Source organism: Oratosquilla oratoria, chromosome 23, assembly GCF_046742065.1.
Source record: "Oratosquilla oratoria isolate Oo_2021 chromosome 23, ASM4674206v1, whole genome shotgun sequence".
Taxonomy (NCBI): domain Eukaryota; kingdom Metazoa; phylum Arthropoda; class Malacostraca; order Stomatopoda; family Squillidae; genus Oratosquilla; species Oratosquilla oratoria.
The window spans coordinates 5694841-5707340 of NC_134799.1; the positions used below are offsets into that span (position 1 = coordinate 5694841).

Here is a 12500-nt window from a genome sequence, read left to right on the forward strand (position 1 = left end):
AGCCTACTCTAATGACCTTGTTAAGGCGAACGCTAAACATAATTTCTCTTCTTAAATCACGTTTTGGTTCTTTTCGCTACGGAGAATGACTGTGAGTAGAGAAAAGGGTATAGAGACTTCCTCTACACCGGCGTTTCCCAACCTGGGGTGCTGAAATCAATTATAAGAGGTGCTGGTAAGTAATATACACAAAAATCACATTGATATATGTATATCACTGATTACCTAGTTGTGCATGTTTGACTTTTTCCATGTTATTTTATTTTTCTAATGTGTTCTTATTTCTTCTACAAACAATATTGTCAATTTATTTCAGTTCTAAGGAATCAAGAAAATAAATCATGAAGCAGTACACTTCACTTTCTTTTATCCTTCTAATAACAATAAGATAGGGGTGCTGGACTGCTTAGACATGACAACAGGGGGTGCTATGGTCGGAAAAGGTTGGGAAATGCTCCTCTATATGAATCATATGGCCTGGCTATGACATAAGAACATAAGAATGAAGGAGACTGCAATAGACCATAAGGCCTACACTTGGCACTCCGTACATTGCATGACAAACCAACAATAATAAGAACAAACAAAAAGAAAATCTTCTTTTTAGTCTTGTCAAATAAAAATTCGTACCAGGCGATAGGATATATTTTTTTTTTAGAAAAAAAAAAAAAAGTAGGAACCAATTAGTCAAACAAGACTGTATTCCAGCGTCTCGTTTTACGCGACGCAATGAGTCATATCACAATATTTTTTGTGTTGACAAAACTCCTTTCACTAGACCTTTTACAATGATTAAAAAAAAGATATGTTTAAAGAGAATCCGATGTTTTTTTGTTTTTTCTTCGATCTCCTCTGAGGTCTGTAACATTTTTGTATATCATAACCACACAAACACGCGCACGCGCAAAAGAAAAGTAAACATTGGGATTTAACATCCTAACTCGGTTTTATTATTGTAATTTTCATTTTATCAATATACATCTTTTGTAATATACCCATTTAAGAAAACTGTGTGGGTTTTATTTGCAAGTAATATCGTACTATATGTTTACTCAATACACAAATAAAAAAAATATTGTCACACACATAACAATACTGCTCAGGACATAAAAAAAACTACCGATCTATTATGTATTTTTTTCCAAACACGCTCAACATCACTAACAATCTGTAATGACTAATTACCATTGTCAACCATGCACAGAGCCCCCTGTACAAGACCAATGACATTGTATCAATTTATTGACAATGTTGTGAGGCACTTTTGCCTCATGAGACAAATGGCGTCCAAGAATATGTCCGTTGGTGCCACGGTCACAAGAACGATTCGCTCCGGCGCGCTATCGGGAAGCGAAGCGAAGATAAAGCAAAACTATGTCAGAGAGATAACGACCACGCTGACAACCAACCAACCAACCAACCAACACACACACACACACACACACACACACACGTGACGCAATGGTTAGAGTTCTCGCCTGCCACTACGGCGGTCCGGGTTCGAATACCTCCCAGGGCTGAAATAATTTTAGAATCACTGCGGTGCGAGTCGTCACTCCAACTCTCGTGGGCGGGGAGTTGGGTGTGTGTGCGCGTGTATGGTCACAGTATTACCCATAGATCGGTCATGTATGAACTCTGAGCTCTCATCCGGGAGGTTAATAGCTGTCGATCACGAGTCCAACACGTGATCCAAGACCATGGTGTTGAATCACACGGCGCTCGTCTACTTAGTGGTCTCAGTACTACAAGCCGGCAACTGGTTTGTTGACTAAGGAATGTGTGTAATTCACCATGGTCTTGGATCACGAGTTGGACTCGTGATCGACAGTTATTTCCCTCCCAGAAGATAGCTCAGAGCTCGTATATGACCGATCTATGGGTAATGCTATGACCTTACATGCACACACACAACTCCCCGCCCACGAGTTGGAGTAACGACTCGCAGCGCAGCGATACTGAAATTATTTCAGCCCTGGGCAGGATTCGATACCAGACAGCCGTAGTGGCAGCGTGGAACTCTACCACTGCGCCATGATTGTGTGTGTGTGTGTGTGTGTGTGTGTGTGTGTGTGTGTGTGTGTGTGCGCGCGCATGCAAACGTGTTAAGTCTCTTGCGTCTACAACTCTACATGCATGCGATCATCCATGTTCGCACAAGCTTAGAAGCGTTTGTAACTACATACAGCATGTATCACGCGGCTGAGATTATGCCCGTGGGCCCCGTCATATGACCACCGCTTTAGTTTCGTCCTTTTTAGATCGACGGAATTTTTTTTTTTTTTCTGTCGTTTTATTATTTCATGATTTTGTCGTTCTCGGCCCCTTGCTCTGCCCGAGGCTGACCTCCCCTTCAGCCAGACAAAAATATTCATTAAATCAAATCAAATCCCCATTAACCCCTGATGCCACGGCGCCAGGAGATTCTATTCAGATCAAATATATACTCTGGGTTCTACAGATTTATTGTCCATTTATTCATCAATCTATTTTCCTTTATCTGTTGTATTTGTACATCCTGTCTCCTCTATTTTATTCTATTATTAAATCAGTATGTGAGATGTGTGTTTGTGTGTGTATGTGCTCTTGCTATAGAATTGTACAAACATGCATGTACACACAAATACTAAACAACCGCGCGCACATACGCGTATACACACACACACACACACACACACACACACACACACACACACAATTCATTTTTTATTTTGTCTTCTTCAAAGGATGAAGAAGACAGAAAAAAATCAATCAACAAAATATATATGTATAAACAAACGACAGCAATAGAAGAACTAAAAGATAATTTGAACGAAACATTAACTACGAAACAACAACTTAAATTGAATTCATAAGAATTAACGAATGATTATAACAAATTAAATGAGAAAAAGATAAAACTGGAAGATCGTCTACAGTGAAACAACAGAGAGACCAAAAAGGGTAGTTAAAGCTGGAAGAAGGGGAACATTATGGAGCAGTAAAAAGAAACAGATATAGAAAACATGATAAGGGTATTGAAACGTAAAAATATGTGGATATGAGAAGCAGGTAACAAAATAAAATCTGTTATCGTGGTAGGATGACAAGAGCACATCCCGAAGAGGAAGGAACGAGAAGTCGAGAAGTAACGCAAAGGCTAAAAATATAAAGAAATAACACAAACTATAAAGGGATAATGAAGAAGACATGGGTGAAGAAATAGAAGAAGTTTATAGAATGGGTAGATTGGAGCAACCAACGAAAATCATATGCAAATATCAATATACGGTATCCAAATTTATGAGCACAGGGGAAGTTAGCAAGTGTAGAAAAATTCAAGAACATATGAGTAAGAAGAGACGCAACAGAAGAAGAGAGAAAATAAGAATAATGATGCAAGAAGCCAAAGGGAAAAAAAAAAAAATGGAAGAGACCGAAAAGGAAATATATTAATTTTATTGGAGAATGTTAGATCAGAGTGAAAAAATGGCGCATAAACTTTAACCCAGAAGACGAAGAGAGGGGAAGGAAGGAGATACGAGTCTTAATATTGCACACACAAATCCAGATGGTTTAATTTTAGCAAAACTAGAATTAAATTACTCAAGGAAAAAAAAACGACCACGCTGACATTGAAGTTCAAATCGCAAAGGTGAATATAAAATATGTAGAAGCTACAGGATACAACATTTCGAACATCAAGGGACATTAATAAACAATCAATTTGGATTCAGAGAAGGAAAGGCCTGTATGACAAACCTACTACGTTTTTATTCGAGAGTGACTGATGTACTGTATGAGGATGGTTGGTCTGTGTATATTTGCACTTGGAAAAAGCCTTTGACAAAGTGCCACATAAGAGGTTGATATGGAAGTTATAAAACATAAGAGGCCCCTCAGTAGAAGCATACTGGAATGGATAAGATATTTCTTTAAAGATAAACATATTCAAACTGTAGTGAGAAATGAAAGTAACGATAGAGAAAACTAACCACAGGGCTGATTTTTGGCTACTGTAATGTTCCTCATATATATATATATATTAATGACATGACAAAAGGAATAAATAGCTATGAAAAAATATTTGCTGACGATGGAAAGATAAGGGTGAGGCGAGAGAAGGATTGTATAATGTTGGAAGTGAGCCTCAATAAAATATATGACCGGAGGCAGGAGTGGCAGATGAATTTTAACCCAAGGAAATGCAAAACGTTGGAAATGGGCCAGAGTGAGAAGAAACTATGTATTATAAATTTGAAAATTAAATAACAGCACAAACAAATGAGGAAAATTACCAGGGTATCACACTAATTAAAGACGATCTATCAACCGAAGAACACACCAAGAAAATAACCGAGAAGACGATGTGTGTGTGTGTGTGTGTGTGTGTGTGTGTGTGTGTGTATACATATATATACTTTTTTCACTACATGGATGACGGCATGATGAAGAAAATCACTGAAAGCTTGATGTTGGTCTCATATACGGAGCAGTGAAGTGGTCCCTTTACTTAAAGAAAGACATAAGAAAAATTGAGAGAATGGAAAAGACGACAACCAAGACGATCCCTAGTCTAAACGAGATGACATGATGTACGAGGAAAAACTCAAGAAATTGGGAGTTCCCACCTTGGAAGAACGAAGAGAGAGAGAGAGAGAGAGAGAGAGAGAAGAGAGAGAGAGAGAGGGAGAGAGAGACGACATGGTCATGATAATTAAACTGGAAACAAGTTTGGAGAAAGTAGTCAGACAAAGAATTACTTGTTACGAGAAGATCGACAAGTAGTCCGTTTAAGACTGGAAAACAAAACCAATTTAAAAGATGTCAGGATGTATAGCTTTTCACATATAAGTTTAGACTTCAGGAATGAATTAGATGAAAATATAACCCAAGATACCACTATAAACGAAATCTAACCAAGTTTTGACACATGAAGGACATGAAACGGGACCCCACGAATATTGCTCTAAGCACTAGATAGGTAAACACAACTAGGTAAATACGCACATGTGCACATACACACATGTGCACAAACATGTGCACACGCGCACGTGAGGCGGCCATTCAGCAAGAGGATCATCCCTTGGCCACGCGACCCGAGCACACCCGACTGCCACCGCTTGGACACGGCCGCTCGCGCGCACGTTTGACAACACGTAGCTCACAAGAGCTACATTAACAACAAAAATCTAGCCCAGAGAGATCGTCGATTCAGACTGTCGTCACGTGATTTTATTTATTTATATATTTGTTTATCTAAATAAAATTTTAAGAGGCTCGGTGTTTGCTTTCCGTTATGATGTTCCGTCACTGACCGTCAACGTTGACGGAGACGTGACGGAACAGATACGTCACTGGGACGTGACGGGTGACGTACGTGACGTAACAGGGGCGTGACGGAAGAGATGCGTGACATGACAAGGACGTGACGGAATACAAGTTACATGATATGAAGGACGTGACTCTACAAACACATTTCCATCATTTTGCTCTTTGGCAACACAAGTTTTTCGAACTTATCTTTGGCTGTGCCAGGCGATTTCATTTACCTAAGGGAAACCAATCTAGTGGTAAAAAAAAAAAAAAAAAAAGGATGATGGTAATAATAATAGTAATAATTACATCAATAATAATAATAATGATGATGATAATAATAACAAAATAAATAAATAAATAAACAAACAAAAACAATAATAAATCTTCAGAAGTGAAGGTAAAGATTTAAGAGAAAAAAGTATGTATATATACTTATACATACATCGAGTATGACAACAGAAAATTTTTGACATCACGGAGGAGCGGTTTATAAATCTTGCTCTCACAACTCTCCTGACAACCGGGCGAACAGGTTACTGACAACACTTTGACCATGTTAGCAACAATTTTGGTGGTTTTCACAATGTTACCAACACCGGCATTAGCGATAACGAAGACAACGGTGTTAGAAAAAATCCAACATTTACGACGTTGGCATCTGAGATAAAGCTGATAAGAGTCAGCCCTGATAAGACGGGAACCCTCATCAGAGTATAGGTCCTGAGTACCAGTAGGAACAACAATGATAACATATATGTGTGCGTGTGTGTGTGTGTGCGTGTGTGTGTGTGTGTGTGTGTGTGTGTGTGTGTGTGTGTGTGTGTGTGTGTGTGTGTGTGTGTGTGTGTGTGATTCTCCATGGTCTTGGATCACGTGTTGGACTCGTGATCTACAGCTATTTTTTCCTCCCGGAAGAGAGATCAGAGTTCATATATGACCGATCTATGGTTAACACTGTGACCTTTACACGCACACACACACCCAACTCCCAGCCCACGAGAGTAGGAGTAACGATTCGCAGCGCAGTGATACTGAAATTATTTCAGCCCTGGGCGGGATTCGAACTCGGACCGCCGTAGTGGCGACCACGAATGCTACCACTTCGCCATCGAATCGTGTGTGTGTGTGTGTGTGTGTGTGTGTGTGTGTGTGTGTGTGTGTGTGTGTGTGTGTACATGTATATATATGCATGTGTGCACATGTTTGTTTATGTGTTTGTGTGTACGTCCATGTTTTTATGTTCCTGTGGCAAACACACACACACACACACACACACACACACACACACACACACACACACACACATACGACTCGATGGCGAAGTAGTAGCAATCGTGGTTGCCACTACGGCGGTCCGAATTCGAATCCCGCCCAGGACTTAAATAATTTCAGTATCGCTGCGCTGCGAGTCGTTACTCTAACTCTCGTGGGCAAGGAGTTGGGTGTGTGCGTGTGAGGTCGCAGCATTACCCACAGATCGGTCATATATGAACTCTGAGCTCTCTTCCGGGAGGGTAGTAGCTGTCGGTCACGAGTCCAACACGTGATCCAAGACCATGGTGAATTACACATATCTCGTACTGATTAGATAGTAGAATAAAATAGAGGAGACAGGATGTACAAAAAATAAATAAATCAATAAATAAAATAAATAAATCAAATCAAATTAGAAAATAAAAATGGAAAATGACTTGATGAATAAATGGACAATAAATGCGTAGAACCCAGATTTCATATTTGACCTGAATAAAATCTCCTGGCGACAGAGCAGAACAGAGAGACCTCGCGGTTGGCGCCGTGGCTTCAGGGCTTAATGGGGGGGATTTGATTTGATTTAATGAATATTTTTGTCCGGCTTGAGGGGACGTCAGCCCCGAGCCAGCAGGGCAAGGGCCGAGAACGACAACATCATGAAATAATAAAACGGAAAAAAAAAAAAAAAAAAAAAAAAAAAAATCCGTCGATCTAAAAAGGATGAAACTAAAGCGGTGGTCATATGACGGGGCTCCACGGGCATAATCTCAGCCGCGTGATACATATATATTTATAAACACTTCTAAGCTAGTTCTGTTCAATCAGGTATATTATAATCACTGATGTAGGATAATATTTGTATTTTAAAGTGGTTACCCATAACCTGGTGCCCTTCACTTTCCAGAGCTTTCAAGAGATTAAATAATGATTAGTTATATAATCAAACTAAACTGGGTTAAACCTTAACAAAGCACTGTAGTGTGCGCCGCCGAGACGCAAGGGTTAGCCGTCTTCGATGACATATTTCAATTAACATTTCAATCCTTTTCCCAACTCCAAAAGGTTATTTGATTAATTTCCACGTCAACTCCCCCCCCCCCCCGGCAACCATCAATGGAGTCAATTTATTGGTTGATTTATCAATCGCCTTCGTTACGACGAAAGCCTTGTTATACTTTATTCAGACTAAGATGAGACGATTTTCGCGCACTTGAGGGGAGGGAGGGGAGGGGGAGGGGGAGGGGGAGGGGAAGGGGGCGGGGTCTCGACCCTTGGGTCCTCCTACCCAAACTGGGGTCCACAAGTACTTCGAGGTTACCCGGAAGAGAAGATACACAAAGTCATCGGAGCTGTCACGTCCGTGATACGTCAGTGACACGTCAGTGACACGTCAAATCAGCGGCTGACAGGTGCCTGGATGGAAACAGACGAAATGCGGGACACAGTTCGAGGCGGGCGGCGGCACAACGTGGAGACCCGCGCCGCAACCGCCGATTCGTAAATAAGCAGACTTCTCCCACGAAATGAAATAAAACGAAACACAATGAAATAGAATAAAATAAATACTGAGATAAATAAATAAGTAAATAAATAAACAAATAAATAAATAGGTGAATGAATGAATCAATCAGTCAAGACTGAAAACTCAAATAATCCTTTGTATCGTTGTTGTTGTTGTAGATTGTATTTTACCAGCGTTTCTATCCTTTGTAGATAGTCTCGCGTGTTACATTACCGTTCTCTTCGCGTGCAAAGGTCGCCGCGTATTCTATAGTCATGGTAACGCCGGGCGATTTTAGTCAGGTGGGGGTGGGGCAGCATCAACAAAGCACACATATCCTTTTTTTTTTTTCTTTTTTTTGTCCCGCCACAGGAAGATTCAAAAACCAAAATCAAATTCAAAAACCAAAATCAAAACCCGATCAAATCCAAAATGAACGAAGAGGCCAATTGCGACTGACGAGAGAGAGAGCTGTCATCCACTGGCCGTCACGGACACGTCACGGACGGACGGACAAGGGGTCGGAAGCTTCTCGATGACAAAGAATAATATTTGTCTTCTTCGCGGAAAACGTCAAACTTCCCGCGCATGCGCACACTGGCACCCTAGAGCTAGGGGCGGGAGGGTGAGAGAAATGGGAGATAGAAAGATAGATAGATCGATAGAAAAGATAGATATAGGTAGATAGACAGACAGACAAATAAAAATAATCATAGATAAATACATAAGTAAATATGAAAATAAGTAAACAAATAAATAAAAATAAATACATATATTAATAAATAAATAAAATCATAATGAATAACACACAAAAGAACAAATGAACAATCAGATAAATAAAAAAGATAAATTATATAAACAAGTAAATAGATGAATATATGAAAGATATATAAATCGTTAGTTCGTCCACATTTGGAATATGCTGTCCGTATGTAAGTAAGATGCTGTAATGATTATAATTTATCTTATATTATTTGTTTTTGTTTTGTTATCATTTGTCTGTCTGTCAAAAGGTCTCCTGTCGGTATGCTCCGCCTTTGTTTGTAATCCTTTGTATGTGTGTGTGTGTGTGTGTGTGTGTGTGTGTGTGTGTGTGTGTGTGAGGGTAGGGGGATGTTCGTATCATATGGGGGGGAAAGTTAGGGGAGAAGGGGAAGGGGAAGGGAGAGGGGGAAGAGGGAGTTGGGAGCTACATCATTCCCCAGATTGGGGGGAGGGAGAGGGTGAGGGGGAAGGGGAGGGAGAGGGGAAGGGGGAGGGAGAGGGGGAGTTACATCGTTCCCCAGATTGGGGGGAGGGAGAGGGGTGAGTGGGAGGGGGAGGGAGAGGGGAAGGGAGAGTTACATCGTTCCCCAGATTGGGGGGAGGGGGAATGGGGAAAGGGGGAGTGGGAGGGAGAAGGGGAAAGAGGAAGGGAATTGGGAGCTACATCGTTCCTCAGATTGGTGGGGGGGAGGAGAAGGGGAGGGGAGGGAGTGGGGGGAGAGTAAGGGAGTTGGGAGCTACATCGCTCCCCAAACTAGGGTGAGAGAATAAACTTCCTACCAGCACATTATAGCCAAGATCTTTGTGAAACCCCCTTAATACGAAAATTAATTAATTCATTCATTTCTTCATTCATTTCCCTATTTATTCATTATTAGACATTTTTTCACGATAAAGGGGTTATAATGGCTTTTTAGCACGTGCGAATATCCTGTCCTTCAGAGAGCTGGGAAACAAAGGCCAAGACCGTATTTCCCAGCCTTTTCTTTCAAGCGACCCCAATTATGATTCTGATGATATGACCGTGAGCCCACTAATATATTTCTATACGTGTTAATACATATATTTATTGCATTGAATTCATATCATTTTGCAACAAAAAAGAAATTAGCATACAAGATGTATTGGCGACCCCAGGGCTGAGAAACAGAGGCTGAGTTTGCTCAGAGCGGCAAAGGTGTTCCTCTTCCGTATTTTCACACACTCCAAGGCGAATCAAACATGGAAATCGCAAAAGCTAGACTGTAAGTCGTTTTATTTAATTCAATATGTATTTTTTTTCTGTTAATAGAAATTTTCTTCTACCGTCAGGAAAAGTCTTATATGGATATAATAATTATGAGTGGCAAAATGCAAGCAGATCATTCTCATAATTTCCTTTGTTTTCTTTTTATTTTATTTTGACATCGTGTCTGCCGAAGGCGATTATGAGCATCGATGCAGAACACTCAAAAAGAGAGAGAGAGAGAGAGAGAGAGAGAGAGAGAGAGAGAGAGAGAGAGAGAGAGAGAGAGAGAGAGAGAGAGAGAGAGAGAGAGAGAGAGAGAGAATTCCACAAAGTTAATAACCATCTTCACGATTATCTTCGACCCTTTTGAATCCATATTCCTCTTTCACGCTCTTCTTGTCTTAGGCCGAGGGAAGGTTTGGCAGTCGCCAAAATGGTCAAAAATTCTATCCACATCTCGAGATCGAACTCATTATATTAAATCTTACTGGCGCCAAAACGGATACCAAAAGGGTTTAACGGGATGTGCACAAGCAGGTTAACGCCCTAGATAAACCCGTAGAGGGATTCTTCCCCAGTTTAATCAAATGATCTGTCGGGAACTAGATTAAACGACCTTAAGATAAAAAAAAAAAAAAAAAAAAAATAATAATAATAATAATAATAATGACAATAGTAGTAGTAGTAGTAATAATAATAGTAATAATAGAGACGCTACTCATCCTCTCAGAGGATGGCGCGGACCGTGTGAATCATGGAATGCTATGAAGGAGGCCTTTGTTCAGCAGTGGACTCAGGACGGCTGATTTGATTGATTGACTGACATTATCATCATCACATACCAGTCTCCCCCTTACAGTACTGTGCGTTTTTATTTGTAGTAAAACAATATTCAATTGTTTCCTATACACGTTTCCTCATCGCCACATCGGGAAATGAACTAAATTGTCTACGTGCTCAAGACACCTATAATCAGATTAGACGTTGTTGTTGACGTTAGTCAGTCATGTTAGTTAGCTAACTAAACACGATCAACGATTACAGCTGACGTCATACAGGAAGTGTTGATGTTTACATGTCATCGACGAGGCCCGTTTAGGCTTCATCTTTATCTCCTTTGGTGATAAATGGAATTTCTATAAGAAATTTCATCTATAAATTCAGATCACGATGGTGTAGGTACGCTGTTGATTAACTCGTGACGTGTCAATGCATGAGACCATTCGGGGGCGCTTATTAGTCTCAGTTACTAAAGAAAGAAAGAAATAAAGAAGGAAAGAAGGAAAGAAAGAAAAAAGAATAAAGAAAAAATTAAGAAAAAACATGACTCTCACAAAGAAAGGGGAAAAGAAAGAAAAAAGGAAAGAAAATTAAAAAAAAAAAAAAACATGATTCTCCACAAAGAGGAAAAAAAGAAAGAAAAAATAAGAAAAAAAAGAAAGAAAAAATAAGAAAAAAAAAACATGACTCTCTACACGACCATTTTTTCTCGTGCATGGCATTCATCTCTTATCCTGCTGTGCATGACTTATCCCATTCATGACGCCAAATTGCCTGACAAACAAGAGCACGAATGAATTCCGTTAAGGGACAAGATAAAATGTAGGGCAACTGAAGAGTTTTTGCTTAAGATACGCAAGTGCAACGACCCTGAACCGCCTAAGCAGCAAAAGAGAATATGTAATGACAGTAGACCACGTGTCCTCACTAATAACATCAAGACTGACCGATCATGGCACATATAGAAATATATACATGCATGTATACATACACATACATATGCATATACATGTACATATACATATAGTACACTCATAAGAGTGTACTAATCGTTATCAAGCCACTTATGAAAGGTTAGGTTTACCTAGACTAATCTATCTGTTGTGTTCTACGACATACTTTTAATTCTAGTCGAAACAATTTGCTTTCGGGTTTTTTTTTTTCTTCTTCTTCTTCTACGGGAGAGACCATCCAGTCCCTAAAATTCCATCTGCCGCCAGACGATTTCATTCACAGTCCTCATTCTTTGTTGGTATACACACGTTGCCAACTCGCACAGCATTTCCTTAGCAGAACAAAGTCACTCATCGGGAGCCAAAATAATCATCAGAGTCGGTTATAGACACAAGAATTATTGATCAATGTAAGATCTAAACCTTTCACGTCCTTATAACTCTGTGGTGATCTAAACCTTTCACGTCCTTATAACTCTGTGGTTCTCAGCCTATGGTCCGTGACCCCTTGGGAGGTCACAGAGTTTCAAAAGTGGGACCACAAGCAGGAAAACTAGTGGTTGTTCGTGGATGAACAAAGATTTAACTTGAGTGATGAAGCGGTCTCAAGGATGTTAAACAACAGCAATACATAACTATAGTATTCGTGATAAAATAAGTTGAAAACTACTGCAAGGGTTCTCAACCTCTTGTACCCTGTTCTTATGACTTGCTGTTGTTC

The 12500-nt window shown here is 40.0% G+C and overlaps 1 protein-coding gene across 2 annotated transcripts in view; it reads right to left on the reverse strand.

The window, feature by feature from the left end:
• The window catches only part of LOC143037913 (ecdysone-induced protein 78C-like), a 416501-nt gene that overhangs the window by 382135 nt on the left and 21866 nt on the right, over positions 1-12500 (reverse strand). The window lies entirely within an intron of this gene.